Below are 10,615 nucleotides of genomic sequence, written 5' to 3'. Positions count from 1 at the left end.
GGAGAGGCCCCAATCGTAGAGGAAACGACAGAGGCTCAACTCCAGTGATGTGTGGCCATGTCATACGAAGTAAAGATAATTCCGTGATTAAAAAGAAAGCCCTTAGACTTGACCCAGGCGGACGCCAACCGCGAGGGAAATCACTGAAGTTGTGGATGGACAACAATGTGGAAGACAGGCCTGCAGTGAACCTCAACCCTTAAATCGTCTTAGACCGGTCACAGGGGCTAAAATGTAGGAAAAAAGTGGACCCCGATTGATGAGATACGCGCTAGGAAAGAGGGAGGTAGGGCTGGTAATACAGTATTTAGCGTTTATAAATTTAAAATGTAATATTTTTATTTGTATATTTAGCAATTTATAGCGTTCATACATTTGTAATTTAGTGTTTTAGAGCGCTTTGATAATACACAGAATCTGTGTTAATTACGATAAAAATTGTTTTCCGACAGTCTAATATTACCGTGAAATTAAAATCGCATTTGCATAGAGCTAAGGGTAAAATAAAAATACATAATGTATAATATATTTTTAAATTTATTTATTTAAATCAATAGGCTACAGGCTGAGGCATAACATAAAAAAATGTATACTGGTGAAAATGAGAATAGTACAAAGAAAATATACAAAATTACCTTAAATCATGTTGATGAATAAGGGACAATGTTGAAGGAAATCCTAGAACATACCTGAATATTCTGTTCTCTCAATAATGTTTTCCATTCATATTTACTGAAATTTATTTCAGGGTACACAATCTTGGTAGGATCCCAAATACATTGTACAGCTGCTTGGGCAAACCATGGGCTTCTGAGGTTAACAGCAAACATCATTTGCAGGCAGTCCAAGGGTGCAAAAACACGTTGGTTTAAGTTTCCAGGAGAAAAATAAAAAAAACATTAATGAAGATTGATATGACAATAATGCCAGTTTTGCAGTATATTGCATTCAGATGAGCTCAATAGAGATAATGAAGTGATAGATGGTATCAGTGATCACAAAGCTGTTCTTTTCCTAGTTGAAAATAAATGCGATAGCAAGGAAGGTTGTAAAACACTGACTATTACACAATACAATATGGCTGATAGGAGGGGCATGGGAGAGTTTAAAGAATTATGATCACTGAATCATGGTAAATAAAAGTGTTAGCAGCCTATGGGATGGTCTGTAGCAATTGTTGAGGAGTGCAAAAATAGGTATGTACCTTTAAAAGATGGTAAAGAATGAGAAAGACCCACTATAATATAACAGGGAAATAAAGAGATTAAGAAGGTGCAAGTTTGAAAGATATAGGGATAGCAATGGTTGTGAAAGTACGAAAAGGTCGAAGGGTCTTACTAGGAAATTGAATATAGCAACAAACAAAAAAAAAAGTCAGCTAAGAACAACACTGTGAGTAAAGAATCAAAGATAATCAGTATTCATGGATTTTAGAGAAAAATGGAAGAGTATACATAGGTATTTTAAGGGAGAAAAAGGATCCAGGAAATGCATTCCAAGGATTATTAATGAACAAGCGGACTGTATATGTGAGGACTTGAATGTAAAAGTATTCGGTCAGTAGTATTTAAAGGCAGTTGGATATAAGGAAAACATCCAGGTAGAGGACGTTAAAAATACTGGTAAAATACTGACATTTTCATTTGTTAAAAAAGTGTTTTACAAAAAGAGACAAAAGTTGAAAGATAGAAAACAGTACTGATAAGACATTTTAGAATATACTAGGAGCAATGGGTTGGGATATAGCACCAAGGTAAAGGGTGAAAGCATTACAAATCAGTCAGCTTTACATGTTTTGCACTTAAGCTCTATACTACACATGTTTGCAAAGTTACTAACTGGCTTGATAACAGGCAGTTCAGTTATCAGAAAGATGCTCCAGTGAGGAGTAGGATTTCAGCAAGATATAGCAGATATTTTAGATTCATGAGGTCAAATAGACTGTATCACTATTGACCTATCCAAGGCTTTTGACAGGGTAGATCATGGAAGACTGATGAAAATGAGAGCTATTGGACTAAACAAAAGAGTGGTTGAATAGGTGATGAAATGTCTAGAAAATATAACTCAGATAAGAGTAGGTGAAGCATTAACAGATCCTGTAATGATTAAGAGTGGGGTCCAGCAGGGCAGTATTAATGGACTTTTATGTTTTCTTATGTGTACATAAATGATATGAGTAAAGAACTGGAATCACAGATAAGGCTTTTTGAAGATGATGTTATGCTGTACAGTATAGAATAGTAAACATACAATGCTAAGTATTATATGTGCTGCACCATTAACAGATCTTGTAATGATTAAGAGTGGAGTACAGCTGGGCACTGTTAATGGACCTTTATGTTTTCTTACGTATAAAAATTATATGAAATCACATATGAGATTATACTGTATAGAGTAACAAATACGTAATGCTAGCAACTGTACATGATGCACCTTATTTCTCTTATTTTTGCTATTAAAATGCTCAAATCAGCTTGTCTTGCAAAGAAGACCTTCAATGAACTCCCCTAACTGTGTATTAGTTGCACATGTCTGCACCTTTTCTCAAAGTTGCACATTTCTGCACCTTTTCTCAATGCAAGCACCCTTTTTCACCTTTTCTTAATGTCGGCCCCTTTTTCTACTTGCTTAATACTCTTTTGCCCTTTTTTTGCCACATTTTATTCCTAAACATTAAACAAGAAAAACCGAACGTTACTAGGCCTATAAAGGCTGGGCAAAGAAGAGGTTTCGTCTGTAAAGCTCACCAAGCACAGAATAACATAGAGATGGCAATGTGCCGTCTGAGTTGAAGTCAGTGGACACAAGCGGCCGCCATGTTGTTTGTACCAAAACACTGGAGACCAGTTAGTGTAAGTATGTGAGCAGTGCACCACGTGTGAAGTAAATAAAGGAATTTTGTGTTAGGATTTTAAAATGCCGACTGTGTAGCATATGGATGTGCTAACAGAGCTTCAAAGAAAACACCAGGGATAACTTTTCACAGGTAAGCAATATGTTTTTGCGAATATTCAGTGCCGAATTGTTTTCCCCTTGCACATGCAGTATAGGTTAAGAAGCCCCTTTATCATTTAAAGTTTTCCTAAAGATAATGAACGACGGAAGAAATGGATAAGAGCTATACGAAGGGAAACTTGGCCCCCCACACCTTTCAGCACCATATGTTCAGCTCACTTTACTGAACGTGATTTTGATCGTACTTCATTGTGTGTCGTAAGGCTGAGGGAATGGGCTGTGTCATCTGTGTTTGCTGCTTTCCCAAAGTAACTACAAATAAAATCAAAGGTTAGTTTCTTTTCATTTTAGCCGTTTGATATGAGAAATATGTCGAAATCCATATTTATGGAGTAAGCCTACTATTTCTTAAATTTATTTTACAGGAGAGGGTCCTTAAAATCATAAAGACTGTGGAAATGCCTTCATTAGACTCCTCTACAGCAGTCCAGGAAGTACCTGTTGTGGAAAAATCTATCTGTAATAAAAGTGCAGAAACGTGTTTTAGTGCTCAAAGAGATCATATGAAAACCAAAGAAAATGCGTACAGAAAGAAAATAAAATTGTTGCACCAGGAAAAGAGGCGAATGAAGAAATAGGTGGCTGAACTAAGTACTGTTGTAGATAGTCTTAAAAAGAAGGCTCTGATAGATAATGAGTACTGTGAAATGTTAAGTGGTTTGTCAGATACCTTATTGTGTCTGTATAAACGACAACAAGATAAGGCTTCATATAACAAAGTGCAAAAACTGTATGATGAGAAGTTAAAAGCATTTGCCATTACTCTTCATATTCTTTCTCCAAAGGCATATTCATTTGTGAGAAACACTTTTGACACTTGTCTTCCACACCCGAAAACATTATCTCGATGGTATCAAAGTGTAGATGCTAATTTCCCAATTTTGCAACGGTATTCTGTGGAGGGCAACGAGTTTCTGCGGCGAATCATTACAGAGGATGAAACGTGGGTCCACCAATTCACCCCCGAAACAAAGAGAACATCGATGGAATGGGTGCACACCCAATCACCACTAGGAAAGAAGGCCAAGATCCAACCTTCAGCAGGAAAGGTAACGGCGACAGTGTTCTCTGACATGGAGGGTGTGTGCATGTGGAATTTATGCCGACTATCAACTCGGCTTTGTATTATCGAACGTTGAACCAGCTGCGTAAGGCAATTACAGAAAAGCGGCGAAGAAAATTGAGCGCCAGTGTGATTTTGTTGCATGATAATGCAACACTTCACACAGCCCGCCAAACGTTCGAAATGTTGCAGCGATTCAAGTGGGAGGTATGGGAACATCCTCCATACAGTCCAGAATTAGCGCCATGCGATTAGCATGTGCTCGGTAAGCTGATAAAGGATCTCGCTGGACGACGATTCGGAAACGATGATGAGGTGAAAGCAGCTGTCTCCAGGTGGTTAACATAGCGCGGGAGGTGATTTATACGCATCCGTAATCGAAAAGTTGGTTGAAAGTTCCGAGAAATGTTTACAGTCTCTTGGGGACTATATGGAAAAGTGAACTTACATTGTATATTGTCATAGCCGTGTTGCCTATGTGTAGGTGGGTTCATAAATGGCCATAACGTGGAAACCTAACATACTTTTTGATTCGCCCTCGTATTACAAAATTACGAGTTTTACAATTATTGTAGAAATTTTCCTCGTGAACAGTCGAGATTTTCTTCTGAAGATGCGAAGCAAAGCTCTATGCGAAACGTCGAGTTTCACCTTGTTTTCTTGACACGGCATAAGCCTAAAAGCCCGTATCTTGTCTACAAGCACGGGTCGTGAAAGCATCAATGTTAACATAAAAATTATTATTTATGAAAACGTATTTGCAAAAATATACTGTAAAGTATGTTCCAGATGAAAAATTATCTGTGATTCCAGTTCGTTACTCACCTACACATAAGAAAACATGAAGGTCCATTAACACTGACCTGCGGGGACCCCCACCCTCCCTTAATTGTTACAGGATGTAATAATGCTTCACCTACTCTAATTCTAGAGTTCCATTTTCTAGAAATTTAGCCTCCCATCCAACCACTCTTTTCTTTAGTCCAATAGCTCTCATTTGCGTCAGCAGTCTCCCGTGATCTACCGTACTAAAAGCGTTGGAAGGTCAACAGCGATACAGTCTATTTAACCTCTTGAATCTAAAATATCTGCTATAACTTGCAGGAATCTTTACGAAAAACATATCTTCAGACTCTGTATGAAGTGACATACAGCAGCCTCTAGTCGACGGCCTATAGGCGATGATGGGGCCCTACCTAAGATGACCCATTGGAATTTTGAAGGTTAAAATCTCCGACCCAGCCGGGAACTGAACTCGGGACCTATTGGACCAAAGGCCAGCACGCTAACCATTTAACCATGGAGCCGGACTTTTCTACTAGACGAACCCAGTCATAGGCAAAACAGATATGTTCTAAACATTTTGAGTAGCACCTCTCAACAGCCAACAAGTGAGACTCATGATGTTGAAAATGTACTTTCTGAATAAAACAAATAATACTAGTGTGATGCAAAGTTTCAATGACACATATGTTGCATTGCGCCCTGAAGGAATACAATATGAGCGAGTGCCTCTAGTACATGTTACGGGCATTAGTCAACCTGAAACGTACATACTCAACATTGCACTGCACATGCATTGCATCAAGCACCAAAAGATAAATATTCATATGCAAATACATTTCTGTCATATAATGAAAAAAGGCTCCGGTTAAGATATAAACGTACAGTATATTGAAATCACAGGGCTTCCTATTCCAACTTCCCCAACTGTTACTAGTTGGGATACTTGGGTAAAGGCTGCAGTGTTTATTCGTAACCATTTTAAGGCTATATGCGATTTCTTAGATATTGTCACAAATGATGCTTCAGCTGTGAAAAAAGATCAAAGAACCAGCAGGTAAACAAGTTGCAAGGTGAACTTTTACTGTGCAAAGATACCCTTTCCTGACAACTGCCATTACAAGTATGGAAGAGCAGTGTCCTCAGAAAGAACAATGGGCTGTTCTGATGTGAAGGGTGAAGGAAACAGTGGAGGGTATTGCAAAGCAGATACCAGAACTGTGACAGTACATATATCACACCCTCACACTACATGTAGAAGTGTGAGATATTATTGTCAGTATTCGATTTATTATTATTATTATTATTATTATTATTATTATTATTATTATTATTATTATTTCATTTGTATATTTTATCATTAATCTTAGTAAGCTGGAAGGTATCCATATATGTAGAATGAGTAATTTGTTTTGCACGAGTGGGAAAACATTGCTATATTGGACTCTGGTAATATGTATGACTCATGCGGGCATCCCAGTCTGATGAGTTGAGCTTCTTGTTATACTAGGAAAGTTCTATGACTCATGTAAAACACCCGAGAGTTTGTTTATGTCTTGGGAGCAAGAAGAAGTTCAGGGTATGGTCTTGACAAGTGGATCTATTATGATTGGCTGGCAAGGACCAATCCAGACGTTTCATGTGAGAGGAAGGGGAATGCCGAAGTCTTTATATACTTCGACATCACAGCGGAAGTGTGATATTATAACTGCCGATTATGAGAATCGACAAGTCGGGTTTTTTTTGCTTTACGTCGCACCGACACAGATATGTCTTATGGCGACGATGGGATAGGAACGGCCTAGGAATTGGAAGGAAGCGGCCGTGGCCTTAATTAAGGTACAGCCGCGGCATTTGCCTGGTGTGAAAATGGGAAACCACGGAAAACCATCTTTAGGGCTGCCGACAGTGAGGCTCGAACCCACTATCTCCCGATTACTGGATACTGGCCGCACTTAAGCGGCTGCAGCTATCGAGCTCGGTGACAAGTCGTATTGATACAGAGGCAGTGAAGCTTGCATCCGGGAGATAATGGGTGCGAACCCCACTGTCGGCAGCCCTGAAAATAGTTTTTCGTGGTTTCCCATTTTCACACTAGACAAATGCTGGGGCTGTGCCTTAATTAAGGTCACGGCCGCTTCTTTCCCACTCCTAGGCCTTCCCTGTCCCATCGTCGCCATAAGACCTATCTGTGTCGGTGCAACGTAAAGCAAATAGAAAAAAAAACATTTTACCGGGCGAGTTGGCCGTGCGGTTAAGGGGCGCGCAGCTGTAAGCTTGCATCGGGCAGTAGGTTTGAACGCCACTGTCGGCAGCCCTGACGATGGTTTTCCGTGGTTTCCCATTTTCACACCAGGAAAATGCTAGGGCTGTACCTTAATGAAGGCCAGGGCCACTTCCTTCCTACCCGTAGTCCTTTTCTATCCCATCGTCGCCATAGGACCAATCTGTGTTCGTGCGACGTAAAGCAGCTTGTAAAATAATGTTCCTGCTTGCTCCGACACAGTGTAATGAAAATGAAAACCTACAACCTGTTTTTCAGGCTTTGACCGGCCGATACAGTGTAATACCTCTCGGTAATCTGAAAAGTTTCGGCCAACGAGATAGAAAGAGAACTACAAAGTGGCTAACATGACTCCTACAGCGCTCTGGGTGGTGCCATAGTTTAAGCACCATCCATACAGTTTCGTTCACTTTATAGTGCGGTACTTTCAATAGATTAGATCGAATAAATTAACTGCATAAAGTAGTAGTAGTATATATATTTTAATGCTATTTGTTCGGGGCATCGACCTATAGAGATCTTTTGCCCCTACTTGCACCATATGATATGAACCTGCGTGTAATTGGAATTGCGGAAGTGTAGATGTTGAATGAAAGGAAAGGAACGTTAAGGACGACACAAACACCCAGTCCCCAGGCCAGGGATATTAATCATTTACAATTTAAGAAACCTGACCCCGCCGGGAATCGAACCCTGACAGGCGACAGGCGGACGCGCTGCCCCCTACACCGCGGGGCCGGACAATAGTATAGGCCTAATTAATTTTTTTTTGTTAGTTGCTTTACGTCGCACCAACACAGATAGGTCTTATGGCGACGATGGGACCGGAAAGGATTAGGAAAGGGGAAGGAAGCGGCCGTAGCCTTAAGTAAGGTACAGCCCCAGCATTTTCCTGGTGTGAAAATGGGAAACCACGGAAAACCATCTTCAGGGCTGCAGACAGTGGGGTTCGAAACCACTATCTCCCGAATGCGAGCTCAGAGCTGCGCACTCCTAACCGCACGGCCAACTCGCCCGGTAGTATAATTACAGAAAATGTGTTAATTTTTCTTCTTTATGCAATATGCAAGTATGTAGTCTATATATTGTATTTTCAATGCCTTTTTAACATGAAATTATGCACTTTTAAGTGCTTTTCTATTTTCTATTTGCTGCATCACCACGCCCACATGTTTTGATCGCTCAAAATATGACAGACGCAGCGTTCAAGTGAATTCAAATATAGCGGTGCAATAGCCACTTTATAGACCTCTTTCTAGCTCATTGGTTTCCGCTCATTATGGAGAACGGCGTAGGGAATGTTATTCCTGCAGTGCCTCGTTTTTCTGAGATATTTTACATTCAAGCGTTCCACATTATGAAAAGCAGGAAGTCTGTTATTAATCAATTACTGATCTCCTATCAATAAAATACTGTCTTTCAGTGACATTTATTTTCTGTATTTATATTCTACATTCGTACAGTGTCTGTAGCAGATGGTGGCTGGCTTCGAAAGTCCTCGACCATGCTTTCCTTTTACTTGTCCCACAGATGTAATAGATCAACTGGAGAACAGTATCCTAACCGAAAAGTTGCCGTAGCTTTAATGTACTGCGAGAAACAGCTGTTTCCATCATCGTGGAATCACAACGAGAGTTATCTTCCAGGAGACCCAGAGCTTTGCTGGCTCTGTCGTAGGTGGGACGAAGGATCTCATTTACAGCCATGAGGTCAATGAAAGCAGTAGGGCCTTTCAAAGTGCGCAATAGTAAACGCAAATAGAAGCATTCTGCGTTCTTCTGGGTTCACTGCATACATCCTTCCAATGTTCCTTCTTAATCTGTAGAAATCCTTCTTTGTCCTTTCCCCGTTTGCTTCTGTAAAAGGCGCCCGCCTGTCTGTTGAAGGAGTAGAAGGACGGAACTTCTTGTAACAGTTCCCTGACAAAATGACCAGTTTGGCAAAGTATCAAAAGTGCCATTAAGGTGGTGTTCCGTGGATTCAGAAAAACATCCCTTGCGTTTTCGGCAGTGTATTTAAAACTATGCACTGAAAGTTATCCAAATTATCGCCGGATACCTTTCATGACTGCCTGCTGTCATTTCTTGATGGATACAGTACTTTTGCATCCATCTCTTGGCACCGGCCAGAGTAAAGTGTAGCTTCCACCGAAGTCCCAGTCAACATCCATGGCTGTGACAATATGGAAGTTGCTGGGGTATGGGTAGTGCTGAGTAATGACATTCAGAGCATGACTAGTGCATCTGAGTGTTATGAAAGGTGCTGCTCATAGGGTAAGTTGTGCTGCAATAGTACTTTCTGACCCAGTGAGGAAAGCAATGGCAAACTACCTCACTCCTCATCTCGCCTAGTACGCCTCATTTTAGTGCTGCCATTGGTTTTTGGGGTTTCCTCATAACCGCATAACCTTTGGTGGTGCTATTTGAGGATCCAACCAGCCTCTGGGCTGATGACCTAACAGACAGACAGACCTTTCATGAACTGGGAATGCGAGAATCCGCCAAACAGCTTCGGACGTGTGTATATAGGCTATACCTGCCGGTCTGGTATTTCAGAACTTCATCTTGATCACTTTGCAAATCGGAAAGAAGCTTGGCCACTGTCCTTATTACGTACTTGCAGATATATGCGACAGATTTCACACTACTGCAATACTCAACATGAAGACACTGGATAAAATGGCCTACTATGGCACAACCAAACATCTACTTCAGAGGCCTGTCCATTTAAGGTAATGCGAGTGGTGAAGCGGATTCTAAATATGCAGTTTGGTTTAAATATGTCCAGTAGTTCTCCACTACGCGCTCTCGCTTTTGGGCATCTCCGCTTGGACTTAAGACTGTACAAAGTATCCCGAATCTTATATCTCCTTTGTTAATCCTCCTATCCAATATATATATATATATATATATGAGAAAAAATGTGTATTATGGTTGATAGATTTCTGTTAATGTTGATCATGGGTATTTTGTGGGAGAGTAAAATCACTGTCTCGATCTTCCTATAAACTTCCAGTCCATTCAGAAATTTTGAAATGGTATGAAACCTAACAACTACCTTCGGATACGTGTTTCTAAATATGAAGTTTGGTTGAAATATATCCACTACTTTTCCAATTATAACAAACCAGTACTATGCGCATGCGTTTTTGGGCGATGTTCCGTTAGGATTTAGACCGTAAAACATATCGTTAACAACATATCCTTTATTAAACCTCCTATCGAAAAAGTGTACATGAGGAACAAGTTTACAAATAGATATCCATTACGGGTGATCAGAGATATTTTGTGGGAGACTAGAATTTCTGTTTCGGTATTCGTAAAATCCCCAACCCATTCAGGGATTTTGAAATAGTATGGACTCTAAAACCTACCTTTGGATAGGTGGATTTTAATATGAAATTTGGTTAAGATATGCCCAGTAGTTTTTCGCCGGGTTGACTGGCTCAGACGGTTGAGATGTTGGCC

The 10,615-nt window shown here is 40.2% G+C and overlaps 1 protein-coding gene across 1 annotated transcript in view; it reads right to left on the bottom strand.

Annotated features, from left to right (window-relative positions):
* Positions 1-566: 566 nt before the first annotated feature.
* The window catches only part of LOC136871635 (uncharacterized), a 193,933-nt gene continuing 183,884 nt past the window's right edge, over positions 567-10,615 (bottom strand). Inside the window, exon 7 of the mRNA XM_068227138.1 lies at positions 567-810. The gene's annotated coding sequence lies outside the window, so the exon portion shown is untranslated. The remainder of the gene's footprint in view (positions 811-10,615) is intronic.

Source organism: Anabrus simplex, chromosome 1 (assembly GCF_040414725.1).
Source record: "Anabrus simplex isolate iqAnaSimp1 chromosome 1, ASM4041472v1, whole genome shotgun sequence".
In the NCBI taxonomy this organism is placed as follows: Eukaryota; Metazoa; Arthropoda; class Insecta; order Orthoptera; family Tettigoniidae; genus Anabrus; species Anabrus simplex.
Note: the sequence above shows the minus strand (reverse complement) of the source record. Positions and strands in the feature narration are given on the sequence as shown.